The sequence below is a fragment of the Colossoma macropomum genome, unplaced genomic scaffold (genome assembly GCF_904425465.1).
Source record: "Colossoma macropomum unplaced genomic scaffold, Colossoma_macropomum, whole genome shotgun sequence".
Lineage (NCBI taxonomy): Eukaryota > Metazoa > Chordata > Actinopteri > Characiformes > Serrasalmidae > Colossoma > Colossoma macropomum.
The window spans coordinates 6,284,397-6,299,475 of NW_023494793.1; the positions used below are offsets into that span (position 1 = coordinate 6,284,397).

At 39.8% G+C, this 15,079-nt stretch overlaps 1 pseudogene; it reads left to right on the top strand.

Moving 5' to 3' along the window:
• The first annotated feature begins 132 nt into the window (after positions 1–132).
• Positions 133–11,362, top strand: LOC118813123 (annotated as a pseudogene).
• The last annotated feature ends 3,717 nt before the right edge of the window (positions 11,363–15,079 follow it).

The following is a 15,079-nucleotide window of genomic DNA, read 5'->3' on the forward strand; positions in this document are numbered from 1 at the left end:
ATAAATATTGTCATACTTCCCACCCCGTCTTACTGCAAAGAGAAGAAGATTCACAGAGGTCAGGTCTAAGAGGCATGGTCTTGACTTCATTGCTACTGTGCATGTATGACTAAAATATATTATTTGTTTGTTTAGAATCAGTTAAACAAAAACCGAGAAGACTGCAAGCAGTTAATCCAGCAGAAAGAGAAGTATGTGCAGGAGCTGAGACAGGTGATGAAAGATCTCAGGGTGAGTACACTGACCAAAACATTAACTGAACACTGGAGAAACTATTTTGGTAGTCTGGCTCTCCTCAGATCATCCAGTGAGGAGTTCAGTGTTGGGTCACTTTCCAACCCCACCAACCGTGAGGAAGTGAGGAAGTTCAGATGAAGCCCCTCCTCTCTGTGTGTCTCCTAACAGCACTCTGCACAGGCAGCAGTGGAGGACAGTGAGAAGATCTTTACTGACCTGATTGAGTCCATTGAGAGGTGACGCTCTGAGGTGAAAGAGCTGATCAGAGCTCAGGAGAAGACTGATCTGAGTCAGGCTGAAGAGCTCCTGAAGAAACTGGAGCAGGAGATTGCTGATCTGAGGAGGAGAGATGCTGAGCTAAAACAGCTGTCACACATTGAGGATCCTGTCTGTTTCCTCCAGGTAACATCACTGACTCTCTCATCATCAGAGGAACGTACTATCAGGAAAGTGTACTGGAGCTCAAAAAATTCATTCTAACTCTTTGTGTTTGTGTGTTTTATCTCTCCTCAGAGTTACGTGTCTCTCCCTGCAATTTCTGCAGTTACTAACTTATCCAGCATCAATACCAAGCCCCAGTTCTCTATAGAGTTTGTGAAGAAGTTGGTCTCTGAAATGAAATGACTGAATGGGTTCAGCAAGTTTGAAATGAATGAAATATTTAAAGGTATAACAAATGACAAAGTCTCCAACACTATGATTTTTTTGTTTGTTTGTTGTAGTGATGACTCTGGTCACTGGTGTAAATGGCAGGTGAATTAAGCGATATTCTTAGTTTTTATTAACTTTACAAGCACTTAAAGGGGAGGAGGGGTAGTGAATGAGTGATACAGAGTAAGAGAATTTATGATGTTTGTTTTTATTTTGAATAGTTCTCACTGTCCAGCCTGCTGAACCAAAGACCAGAGAGGAATTCTTGAAATGTGAGTAACAGAAATTAATACGTTGCACTCACTCAATACATTCACAGTCCTGCCTCCATACAAGCTCATAAGTAGTGAATAGATTTAGGACCATTTTCTTGTCACACTGATTCCCAGTTAGCAAAAAAAGTACACAGCAGGATTCCAGAACACAGACTAAGCCCAAACCCATTTTGAATGACTGCCTGGATCTGGCCAATCTCTTTAAAGGATACCAGGTCAGGACTGGCCCTATTCTGCTACTTAAAACAAATTTAATGATGGCTGAATATTACAAAATAATGTTTGAGTAGGATTATTATGTTTGTGCAGGCAAACTACACATATCTGCTACAAATATCTATGTAAATTTAGTTTTTTCGGTACCTTCCTTTTGTGAAATTGGCACAAGTACATATGTTTCATGTTATAAATGTTACAGCTACCGCCTTTGTAGATTGTAACTGGCTGATGGACTAGTCGCAAAAAAGTCTAGCAAACCAATGCAAAATACAATTAATTAAATATAGTTTTAACTTGTTTGAACCAGACAAGCTTTCCAACGTAATTACAGTAGGCTAAGTCGTAACAACGTAATAAAAAGAAGCCCACCTTGTCTGTACTTAGCTTGGCTATCTGATACTTTGAGTTGTTCATATTACAGCCACCAAGTAGGCAAATGCATAACATTATGACCACCTCCTTGTTTCTAAGCTCATTGTCCATTTTATCAGCTCCACTTACTATATAGGTGCACTTTGTAGTTCTACAATTACAGACTGTAGTCCATCTGTTTCTCTGCATACTTTGTTAGCCCCCTTTTACCCTGTTCTTCAGTGGTCAGGACCCCCATGGACCCTCACAGAGCAGGTACTATTTGGGTGGTGGATCATTCTCAGCACCGCAGTAACACTGACGTGGTGGTGTTGTGTTAGTGTGTGTTGTGCTGGTGTGAGTGAATCAGACACAGCAGTGCTGCTGGAGTTTTTAATATAATGTAAACTGAAGAATTTGTATGAAAAAAATGTTTACTTAGATTTTGGTGGGCTTATTAGGGGCTTTATCCCTACCTTCATTTAACCTATGTATGAAGGGCACGTCAATGTATATTACAGATTGCACAGACTAGTTGACTAGTCGACTTTACTGTACAGCTACAGTTTGATGTCGACTAGCCACTGATTACGTGATTAAGACACTAACATTATGTATGCCTCAGAGAAGACAGCAGATGAGGAGCCTGATGATGTCAAGATCCGTATCTCCGATCCAGGGCTCTTTGGAAAGGGCATGTCATGCTCTACTGACCTGTGGAGTTTGTCTTCATTCTGAGATATTGAATGTTGTTATCTCTGGTTTCCCAAAGACTATTTCTAAGACAGTTGCTCTTAATTTTGCCAAGTTTTGCCAGCTGTCCCATTTCTAAGGTATTTTAACTGTATTCTTCTAATTATGTCAAAAAGTCACACACCCTCGTGGTATTGGTTTCTTCCAAAAGTTGCGGGATGAAATGAGTTCTCAGCAGCAGGTACAGACACGCACAGCACTCTGTGCACATCAGGGCTGAACAGTTGATGAACAGTGTGTTGCTGAAGCGGTTCGTAGAGCATCACTCCCTTTTTCAAACGTGTGGAAATGAAGTGCAATTAGTTAAACATTACTTAACATCAACCACATTTGGGCTATGTGGAAAATTGTGTGCCCGGTGCAGGCGAGAGCTGTGGGAACAGCACGAGGCCAGCGTCCAAACACCAAGCGCTACCTCCTGAGCCCCGCCTCCTATTCTGCAGCACAGGTACTATGGTCGAACAACAAGTGTAGTTCAGTGGCGCTGCTGCAGAACAGGGACAGTGACAGTCCAGCTCTCTAACTCCATCTTGGTTCATGGTTTGACATCAGTGGCACAGCCACCTTTAAAAGGAGCAGAGAGGAAGGCAGACCAACAGAGAGTAGAGTAAAAGTAAAACGTTTTTGGTTTGTTTGAGTCGGTCTTGTTTTAGAAAATGAAGTATGTCTGCTGCAACCATCCACCCTGCGTCATGCCTAAATTTGGACAGACAGGAGGGCAACCAGTCAGTAACACTTCTTAGTCGTCTAGCCTGGTTATTATAAAGCTGATTTCTCAGCATCTTGTAGGGTTAGTCTGTGTCTAAGTAATAGAATGCAGTCTTTATAGATATTACTGATATGGGACTAGAATGATAAACTAGCATCCAGTGTTACACCAAAGTCCTGCTGCAATATAGTAAGACATGCCCACTATTCTTGGACGTTTTCTTTGTCTTTCTCAGCACAGCCAAAATTAAATTAAAATGCACAGCTGTGTACCAAAGACCAACACTGCAAATGTACGGTCATTAAATTTGACTGTATGTTAAAGAACAACAATAGGAATTCATAAGATTATGAATAAGAAGTATTTTAGTTATGAATAAGAAGTGTTTTAGTATTTCCACAAATATGTTAACTCTTGTCTTTTTTCCCCATCAGGTTTCTATCAGCTCACACTAAATCCCAATATGGTACATGGAAATCTTCGTCTGGGTGGAGGGAACAAGAAAGTGGATTTGTTTGAAAAAGAGCGTTATTATCACAGCAGTTTTCACAGGTCAGGCAGTATAACTTATACAACTTATCCAGAGAACTGGTGCCAGGTTCTTTGTACTGAGAATCTGTCTGGACGCTGTTACTGGGAAGTTGAGATCAGTGGGTATGTTTCTATAGCTGTGTCATATAAAGACGTCAGTCAGGAGGGGAGAATCATTCAAAGTGAGTTTGGGTCCGATAATAAATCGTGGAGTCTGGAGTGTCTTGACTCCAACTTGTATTTCAGAGAAAATCAGGGTAAGATGAATCTCAGTGTACGCCCATGCTCCTCCAAAATAGGAGTGTATCTGGATTACATGGCAGGAATTCTGTCCTTCTACAGCGTCTCTAACACAATGACCCTCCTCCACAGAGTCCGCACCACATTCACTCAGCCCCTCTATGCCGGCTTTGGAATGAAGTCGAAGAAAAGTTCTGTTCGAATTTGTGATCACTGTTAGTCATATGAGCGAGTTTTGAAGAGATGAGTTTAAACACCTCACATCAAGGCCTTTTCTGCTGTTAATCACAAATGAAAGCAACATGTTCACATATTCTTATTTCTAAAACTACACTACTAAAATATGAGGATACATGTGGTTCAAAACAAAACAAAAGTTTTTATATTTGAATACCTTGGAGGGCCACCTTTTGGATAAATAACTGAAGTATTGTGCTGGAGACACTGTCCACCACTTTCTGATAAACCCCAAGGTGGGACAGCCATCCACTCTTCCATTGTTGATTTTAACACATATGTTTTGGATGTTCTCTAATTTTTGCATTAAAATCTGGGCTTTGTACGGTTTTTAAAAGTCAGTCTGAAATTAAAATAGATGTTTTGTACCTTGTTCATTAATGTCCTTGGTCATTAATGTCCTTGGTCATTAATGTCCTTGGTCATTAATGTCCTTGGTCAGTGGCTTATGCCTGCCTCTAAATGCCATCTGACATTTGGTTGCGTCACCGTGTTCCAGCGGCCGGGAAAAACAAGTTATGCTAACCAATATCTTTGTCCTTCCCACCACCCTGATCTATCATCGAGCAACAACAACCATCATCATCTCTGCGGCCGACTGCACATGCATGTATGTCGGCAGACGACCTCCTTTCTTCTCCTGTCTTGACTCTCTCACATTCAGTTTTTGGACCGGTTGTAAAAGAATCACTAATTTCAGTTTGTTTACGCTGAAAACTCGAGCTTGTGTTAGCGCTGCCAGGCTGCAATGTGGGTCAGCTGATGATGGAGTGACCTGAGTTTAGGGTTAGGGTTAGTCAGTCGCCGTTACAGTCAGTCTTATTCTCATGCTTTATGTACACTGTTAGAAATAAAGGTTCTGTGCAGGAACATTTTTTTGTTCATCAAGGTACAAACAATGTAAATGTTCTCTCAAAGGTACAACAGTGGTTTTAAAGGTCCGATTGTGTACCTTAAATAAGTTTTTCCAGGTGAAAAGTACATATTTGTACCTTTTAATTACCTAATGTTGTAGAACTGAACAATAAAAGCCTGGAGACGAGACGGGGTGTGTGCAGTCAATACAACTCAGAAAATATCATTTCAATGGATGATGGTACAGTTATGTTTCCTGACAAGGTACTGAGATGTACCCTTGAGGGTGCGACCCCAGTGACTAGATGGGCACGGTTCCAGTGACAGTACAGTACCTTTATTTCTGAGAGTGTAGACAGATTCATACAAGGACTATATAATCAAGCTTTCATCAAAAAATTAAGCATGTTTCAGAAACTACGTGATCAATCTGTTTCATTGTTCTCTTCGGCTTTTCTTTTTTTTTTTTACACGGATTCTGCCCTCTTTGTAATCATTCCTTATAAAATGTGTTTCAGGATCTCAAACAAGAGCAGAATTTAGTTTCTTGAAATGAATGTAATTGTCCATATAAATAAATTTCATTTAAAACCAATTTCTTCATCTCCTTCTCATAAATACATAATACATCTTTGAAAACTCAAAGGGAGGAGTCACACAGATACAGATATCCTGTTCAACACACATATAAACACACAACCCTTGAGCTCTTTTCTCCAGAGGGGCCTGGAAAAGAGTGATCAGGTCTGGAGTGTAACATTTCAGCCAGAAGAAGGAAAAGCAAATATTTAAACTAAAAGAAATGGAATTGGAGGTAAGCGGTAGTTGACAGCAGTGTGCGCATGTACAGTGAAGTATAGCAATAAAACACACTATTTTATTATGATCACATGACCACATGTAGGATGTGTATCCAATCCAAGACCACATATGAAGTGGAGTTCAAATCACATGTTTGTGCTCTGACAGCTGTAAAAGTCACATCTTTGCAACGTCTGTCATGTTAAGTAACCCTAGCCTAAGCCCCTCCCTCAGACAGAGCACACTTCTGGAGAAACGCAAGTAAAGTCTCTCTCTCTGTTCCTCTCTCTCTCCCTCTCACTCTCTCTCTCTCTCTGTCTCTCTGTTCCTCTCTCTCTCTCTGTCTCTCTGTTCCTCTCTCTCTGTTCCTCTCTGTTCCTCTCTCTCTCTCTCTCTCACTCTCTCTCTCTCTCTCTGCTCAGTCTGTTCACATCTTTCTCAGAGTGCAGTAACATGGCAGACGCCCTCCTCAAATCTCAGGACTCCTTCAACTGTCCGATCTGTCTGGATCTACTGAAGGATCCAGTGACTATTCCCTGTGGTCACAGCTTCTGTCTGGACTGTATTAAGGACTGCTGGGCTCAGGACGATCAGAGGGGGGTCTACAGCTGCCCCCAGTGCAGACACAGCTTCACTCCAAGGCCTGTTCTCAACAAGAACACCATGCTGGCTGAACTAGCTGAGGGTCTGAGGAAGACGAAACTCCAAGCTGCTCCTCCTGCTGGATCTCCTGCTGGATCTGGAGATGTGGAGTGTGACGTCTGCACTGGATCAAAACTCAAAGCTGTTAAGTCCTGTCTGGTGTGTCTGGCTTCTTACTGTGAAGCTCATATTCAGACTCACTATGAATGTCCTGCCTACAAAAAGCACAAACTGGTTGAAGCCTCCATGAATCTGCAGGAGAAGATCTGCTCTCAACATGATAAGCTTCTGGAGATTTTTTGTCGCACTGACCGGACAATTCTGTGTTACTTGTGTACGATGGATGAACACAAAGGCCACGATACAGTCTCAGCCACGGCAGAAAGAACCGAGAAACAGGTAGGAACTTCAGGTGTCGCTCATCCAACAACTCACAACCCAGCTTTATATTTCTGAAGAGCATAAACTCCGTTAAAAATGATTATTGTTCAATGTTCCTGATTCATTTGTCTATCAGACCACGAGCACAGCAGATGAATCATGAAGGCCACACCAACTGGACTTTAAACTTTTAGCAAACAATGTCAGTGCAGGATGATTGAGCAGTGCTAAAACACTCTGAGTTATCTGCACTGTTGAAGGATAATTTTTCATATTATAGTATGTAGAGCTAAGACAGTTGAGAATTGAAAAAAAAAAAACAACATATGTACACACACACACACACACACACACACACATATATATAGGGTTTTGGGTTGAGGTTAAGGTTAGGGTTAGGATTAGGGCCAGGGTGAGGGTTAGGATTTGGGTAAGGTTGGTAAAGTTAGGTTTTGGGTAATTAAAGGAACATATTAAAAATACATCTACTTAATGTAAGTAATGTATCAACAGAACATCAAGATATTTACTTCAGTGTATTCAGATGCTTCACTACTGCTGCTTCACTGATATTTTGTTGATGTGTTATTGATAATCTGTTGAGTTTATTAATCATCTACAAAAGATCACTCAAAATAAGGTATTACCATGTATACATATAGAATGTTTTGTTTATATGTTATGCCTAATAATTCTGACTAATGTATTTCCAGGCCTGTTCTCACTGCAGGTTTGTTGTGAGGAGTTCTCCTTCACTTGACGGAGGACAGAATGTTTAGAGAAGATTGTGATCAAAATCAAAATTTGGTCAATTTCCTTTGTGTTTTGAAGTGAGAAATAGTTAAAACCACAGCGGGTTAATGAGAAACCAAATGTTCATTGTCAATTTTAAGAGAGACAAAATATGAATGTGATTTTTTTTTCTTTTTTTTTATGCCTACAGACACAGTTGGTAGGAACCCAGAAGGAACTGCAACAGGGAATCCAGCAGAGAGAGAAGAAGCTGCAAGAACTGAGACAGGCTTTGGACACTCTTAGGGTAAGTACACTGACCAGAACAGATATAAAACCATAAAAATGGCTCTTGGCTTTGGAATAAAAACAGTAAATGTTATATAACATTTGTCTGACGTGGAATGTTCTTTTGTGATAGAAAAAAATTAACTTTAAAATATAAAAAATAGTTGCTGGCTTTTTGATCATGAGTAATGTGTGGTAACATCAAATAACGCTTGACCACTAGATTGTAGGCCTGCGCCAATCATACCTCTATCCCATCAACAGAGCCAGGCTAAACAAAATTATACATAGGAGCCTATATTTACTTTAGAATAGACAGTTGAACAAGGCAGTTTCTTATTTTTCTCAATTGTTAATCAGCTCTCAAGATTGGCCTGCATATGTCTGTCATTTAGAACTTGAAGTAAAGTGAAGTAACTGTGAATTCATAAATTAATTGATATAAATTGAGGATGTGAAAGATCAGAAATTGTCCTTTGTTCCACTGTAGTTTCACTCATCTTCCATCTTCCCACTTTACAGTATGTGCACAAGTTGCAGTGGTCCTTTCGGTTTTTGTGAACTGTGGGCTTCTTTCATCAGTATCTTCTTACATTTTTTCTTAAATGTCTTCTTGAGAAAGATTCTAAGAAAAAGTCTACGTCAGATTCATGACATGAGCTTTAACCGCAGAATTGTTCATATCTTTGTACTCTTGAGTGTGTAGACACTGTTCTTACCTAAGAACAAATCCCAAATAAGAAAACATTGCTGAATGTTAGAATCTTCATGAAAACTGCGTAAGTGGGTTTTAAGAAATCTTAAAAGATTTCTTCTTTAGAACGGTTGTTGAATGAGGCCCAATGTCCTAACTAGCTACCTAATTAGCTGGCTAATGCTAGAAATCTGTCTGTTTAGCTATCAAGCTAGCTAAATTTGGTAGCTTGAACTTTTGAAGTGTTTGAGCTTATTCAGGTTATTGTTTAGTCTGGTTGCTCCTGTGTTTCCCTTTGGTTTGGTTTCATCACAAAGTTAAACAGTCTGAATCTGAAGAACTTTACGGTTTTGGTTTTTGTAGAAATCAGTTAGGGATCCAAAAAGACCCTCTGAAAGAACCATTAAGGGTTCTTTATGGAACCAAAATTGGTTCTTCTTGGCACCAACCTTTTTTTTTTTAACCATGTACTGAAAAGTGCTTTAGGGAACCAAAAGTGGTTCTTCAATATTATTGCTTCATGTACCTTTTCTGGTTCTACATGCGCCTCTATTTTAAAGTCTATAAGAGCTGAGTGAAAGAGCTGCTTCAGATGAAGCCCCTCCTCTGTGTGTGTCTCCTAACAGCGCTCTGCACAGGCAGCAGTGAGAGGACAGTGAGAAGATCTTTACTGAACTAATTAAGTCCATTGAGAGGAGACGCTCTGAGGTGAAAGTGCTGATCAGAGCTCAGGAGAAGACTGAACTGAGTCAGGCTGAAGAGCTTCTGAAGAAGCTGGAGCAGGAGATTGCTGATCTGAGGAGGAGAGACGCTGAGCTGGAGCAGCTTTCACACTCAGAGGATCACATCCATTTCCTCCAGGTAACATCACTGACTCTCATCATCTACAGAAGGGGCGTCCTTCACAAAGTGCTCTCTAATGGAACTACTCTGGAGTTCCCTTGAGTTCTTGAAAGCTGTTTGTCATCTATTCATGTATTCTATCTTTCAATAGAGTGTCCAGTCTCTTTCCGCTCCTACCGGGACTGCAGACTTATCCAGCATCAATGTTGATCCACACTTCTCATTTGAGGATATAAGAAAAGCGATGGCGGAAATGAAGGACAGAATAGAAGATACATATGAGAAGGAAGTGAAAAAGATATCTAGAGGTAAGCGGAAAGATTCACACAAGTGTGTAGGTTTTGTTTGGTCATTGAGTTGGGCCCAGCTTTCGTCTAGGCTACACAATACAAACCACACATTCAATGATGTGGCAGTCTGGACTCTGGCTACTGTACAGTGTGTGTATGTACTGTACTGTATATATGTAAACTAGCTGTTCCTTTCTTGTCTTTGTTTTTTACACAGTGACTAAAATCCAGACTGTCCTGATTCCTGATCCCAAGACCCGAGAGGAGTTCTTACTATGTGAGATATACAGTGATTTGCCAAACACACACAATGATAGTGTTAAGTCACAGGGTAAACAAGCCACACAAAGTTAACTTTGACACCCTGAATGTTACCCAAAATACAAACTAATGTTTTGATACTGCACAAACTTACAAATTTAAGATTTTCTCTTTGATAGATGCCTGTGATCTCACGCTGGATCCAAACACAGTCTGCTGGTACCTCCAGCTATCTGAGGAGAACAAGAAGGTGACGCTCTGCAACAGTAAACAGCTCCAGGACCATCCGGATCATCCAGAAAGATTCCATCTTTGCGGACAGGTTCTGTGCAGAGAAGGTTTGTCTGGACGTTGTTACTGGGAGGCTGAGTGGAGCAGTGATTATCAAGCTGATATAGCAGTAGCATACAAAGGCATCAATAGAAAAGACTGTAACAAAAACAGGTTTGGAGGCAGTGATCAGTCCTGGTGTATGGCCTGCACATATTACAGTTGGCGTTTCCAGCACCTTTATAGTGAGATTGATATTCCCATAGACTCCTGCTCCTACAGGGTAGGTGTTTATTTGGATCACAGGGCAGGAACTCTGGCCTTCTACAATGTTTCTGACACAATGACCCTCATTCATAGAATCCAGACCACATTCACCGAACCCCTCTTTCCTGGTTTTGGGCTTTGGGGTCGGGGTAATTCACTTCAGATTTGTAACCTTGACTGAAATGAAAGAAGGAGACTGGGGTGTAACTCTGTAGCGCATTTAGGTTAGCATCAATTGAATTATGTTATGTGGGACATCGCCTGGTTGATTCTGTATGTGTACCACATCCACACAACATCTAAACCTAACACTGCACTGTAAGTCATTTTAGTGCATTTCAGCTGAAGCTCCAAGGAACCTTAATCCATGTTTTCTTTCTAATTAGGTTAATCTTGCTCTTGTCGGAACCCAGTATACATGAACAGTGTATGCTTTATGATGACTGAAATTGTACAATATGTCCAATAAATAACCGATGCTTTCCCAAATTCAGTCCAGCAGTAAAGTAAAAAAAAAAGAAACATACCTTCTTTGACGCATTGCTCTGTAAAATCTGGATAACGTCTTCAGTGAGAGGGCAGAGAGGGTGAGTCAGCACCTGTAAATGTAGTGCCCATTTGTTTGCTTTGTTTAGTTCTGCTTCAGTGGTATAGTAGGCCTGGAGTGTTGAACTGCGGGACGTCAATTAAGAACGTTCATTCAAATATTAGGACCACGCCCACACAGTTTCTCAGATAGGTCTGATGTGTTTTTAAAGCAGTGTATTATCATATTATCAAACTTTGCTGGATGTTTAATATATCACTGAATTTTAGAATCATACAAGTATTTGAAGAAAAAAAAATTCTGTATTCCTGGGTGGAGACTTGATGTGGTGGTGGTGTGTTAGTGTGTGTTGCGCTGGTCTGAGTGGATCAGACACAGCAGTGCTGCTGGAGTTTTTAAACACCTTAGTTTCACTGCTGGACTGAGAATAGTCCACCAACTAAAAATATCCAGCCAACAGCGTCCTGTGACGGCTGTGTCTGATCCACTCGTACAGCACAACACACACTAATACACCACCATATATATATATATATATATATATATATATATATGATATATGTGTGGTGGGTATATATATATCAGATTATATCATATCATTATATATATATATATATATATATATATATATATATATATACATATATATACTATATATATAATGATATGGATATAATCTGATTTTTATGTAATTATGTATCCTCAATTTAATTAAAATATGTTCAAGACAGATGCTTATAGTGGAATTCCTTTATGCTGTACTATGAAATGCATCGATACATTGTGATGCAATGATCTGAAGGTGTCGATTCAACTGCATTGATTTTGGAAAGTTATAAAAGATTATAATAATATTCAAAAAGGATGCACTTTTTTCCATATTTAAGGCCTGTAAGCCTTCATTTGAAACTAATTCAAACTTTTGAAATGGTATAATGATATTTAACATTTTACAATATTTACATTTTTCGCCTTTAAATTTCTCCTTTTGTTAGCTAACTGGTCCACCTACTTGAATTTTCCCCCACCTTTATGCATACCTCATGTCATGTTTATGAAAACAAAAATAGAGGGGAAAAGGGTAAATTCAAATTTATTGGGAATTAAACAATGAAGGTGCACCATGTAAGTTTTGGGGATTTAGCGACCTGGTTTTGGTGGAAATGTGTAATTACAAACAAAGCGCAGAATTTTTATCATGGGCTGTGCTTCAAACCCCTTCCTCGAGTGGATGAATCTGATGATTGTGAGCGCGTTGCAAGAGAATTCAAGAGAACTCAGTCTAAACTTGGTGAAGGACGCGTCTTCTGAGGATGTGAATGAATTATCTACTACTGTCATCATATCCTTATCAGTATAATGTTGATTTTGCATTAGAGATCTAATCAATGAACCAGACCTTCTTTTTGAGTCTGTGCGTGTGACATTAACACGTAAAGCTGCATGACTTGGTCTGAAAAAACAGCGGAAAAAATCTTCATACAATAACAAAGTGTCTTCACCTTGGGGATATTTCAGCCACACAAACACTCTCACTATGTATACAGTATTACTTGGGTGGAAAAACCAGGCATGACAAACTGCTTTATTCTGAACATCGGCTTAAAAAACACAGATTGTGTCAGTATGAACAGTAACTATGATCAAAAACAGAAGTGGGTACATTTATAAGCATGACCCTGTAGTGTGACATAAGCACTGTGTCACAGAAAGACAGATGTGACAGTGTAGTTTTAGTTGCAGGAGAGACTCTATGATCTCACTCTCTGAATAAAGTAACCTATCCAGGCTCCGCCTACAACTGCGTCCTTTAGTAGTTAGCACTGCAAGACTGGACAAGCTTTACAGAACACTGGCAAAAATCCCTTTCAATCTATCAAAAAATTGTAGTGCAGTTTGTTTAGAGTCACTACATAATGTTGAATTGCTAGAAGCTGTGAATGCTACGCTACCATGCTGGACTACAGTAAAAGTCAGTGACCACCCTTTTTTAATTTAATTTCTAGACAAAAGTCATTAAGCCATTAAGTACATGTTCTTAAGGAGATGTTTTTTTAGCAGATTAGATGTACGATGGAAGTGAAAATTCAAGATGGAAAAATGCAGGAGAAAAAAATATTAAAAGCTACAGGCAAAATGGGGCTCTTAACAACCATGAAAGACCTGCTAGACACCAAAACTGCCCCCATCAGATTAACAGCACTTAAAGCTTTCATCTTTGAGAGAGAGGAGAAAATCAAGCTGCTTCAGATCTGAAAACATCCACAGGTGTTTCTGTCCATCCTTCCACTGTGAGAAGACGACTCAGCGCTGTGGGTCTGAAAGGATGTGTAGCTGTCAAGAAGAACCTCACTGAGACTCTGCAATGAGCATGAAATCCTGGCAAAAGTGATAGCCAAACGTTTAGAGCCTGTCCTTCCTTCAGTCGTCTCAGATGACCAAACTGGGTTTATTAAAGGTCGGTACTTGTTCTCAAATATCCGTAGACTTTTGAACATTGTATTTACTTCTAGCTCTTCTCCTGTCTCTGAGGCGGTTATATCTTTAGATGCGGAAAAAGCTTTTGACCGCCTAGAGTGGGACTACCTTTTTGCCGTTCTTGATAAATTCTTCACCCTCTGCTCGAGTTTCTACTAATTCTGTGTTTTCTTCCTCTTTTCCTTTACAATGTGGTACTCGACAGGGTTGTCCTTTAAGTCCCGCTTTGTTCATTTTAGCCATGGAGCCTTTATCAGTTGCCCTCAAAGCGTCATCACAGATTCAGGGTATATCACGCTATGGTGTAGAACATAGAGTTTCACTATACGCAGACGATCTCTTATTATTCATCAGTCGTCCCCGATCCTCAATTTCGGCAATCCAATCAATTTTAAAGGAATTCGGCTCTTTTTCAGGGTATAAATTAAATTTTGAAATAAGTGAATTTTTCCCTTTAAATTTTCCCTCATATCCGGTAGATCTGACCAATATTCCTTTTCGTTTGGCCCCAGACGGCTTTAGATACCTTGGTATAAATATTACTCGTTCTTTATCTTCTATTCAAGAAGCTAATTATACTCCTCTAATGTCATCCATGAAGGAGGACTTTCGGAGATGGAACAATCTTCCCCATCACTTACAGGCCGAATTCAAAGCGTTAAAATGAATATTCTCCCCAAATTCTTGTTCTTATTTCAGTGTCTCCCTGTGTTCTTACCTAAGTCTTTTTTTAGGACTCTTGACAAGGCTATTATAGATTTTATCTGGAGCGGTAAAATCCCCCGGGTCAATAAGATGACTCTTCAGTGGCCCAAAGTTGAAGGTGGCTTGGCCCTCCCTAATTTTCTGTTTTATTATTTTGCAGCCAATATTCACAAGATTGCATTCTGGATCCAATCACCGGACACTAATTGGTGTGTTTTGGAATCACTATCATGCCAGTCCACATCTCTGAATGCCTTAATATTCTGGGGAGGGTGGGGAGGGTGGGTCATGGGGTCGGGAGGAGCAGGGCTAGATGATTACAAGATATTGTGGAATTGACATTGTTATAATTGTAACTGTTTTCTTTGAAGTTGTGAAATAAAAAGGGAAAATCTTTAAAACTGAGAAAAGGAGACAGACAAAGAAAAAGAACAAAGAAGCTGCTGGTGTTCTCAGAATAATGGACTGACCAGCCCAGAGTGTTTGGGATTACTGCAGAAAATGCAACCACCTTCTAAGACTGAACTTTGGAGGTGTGAAAAAATATCCCTGCAGATTTCTTTGAAAAACTGAAAGTGAGTCTCCTGAAAAGAATGGAAGCTGTAATAAAGGTAAAGGGTGGATGCACTAAATAGTGAACACTGTGATACTTAGTTGTTGAGGCTTCTGTATAATTTTCTTTTAAATCGCTGCTGTCGGAACAAAACCTCATATCTCCATTTTTCAGTTTTTGACAAATGCCTGTTGCTCTTTTCATTGTGTGTAAATTTCATGATGAAAGGAACAAAAGAAACGACCCAAAATGACTTGGAAAAAAGTCTG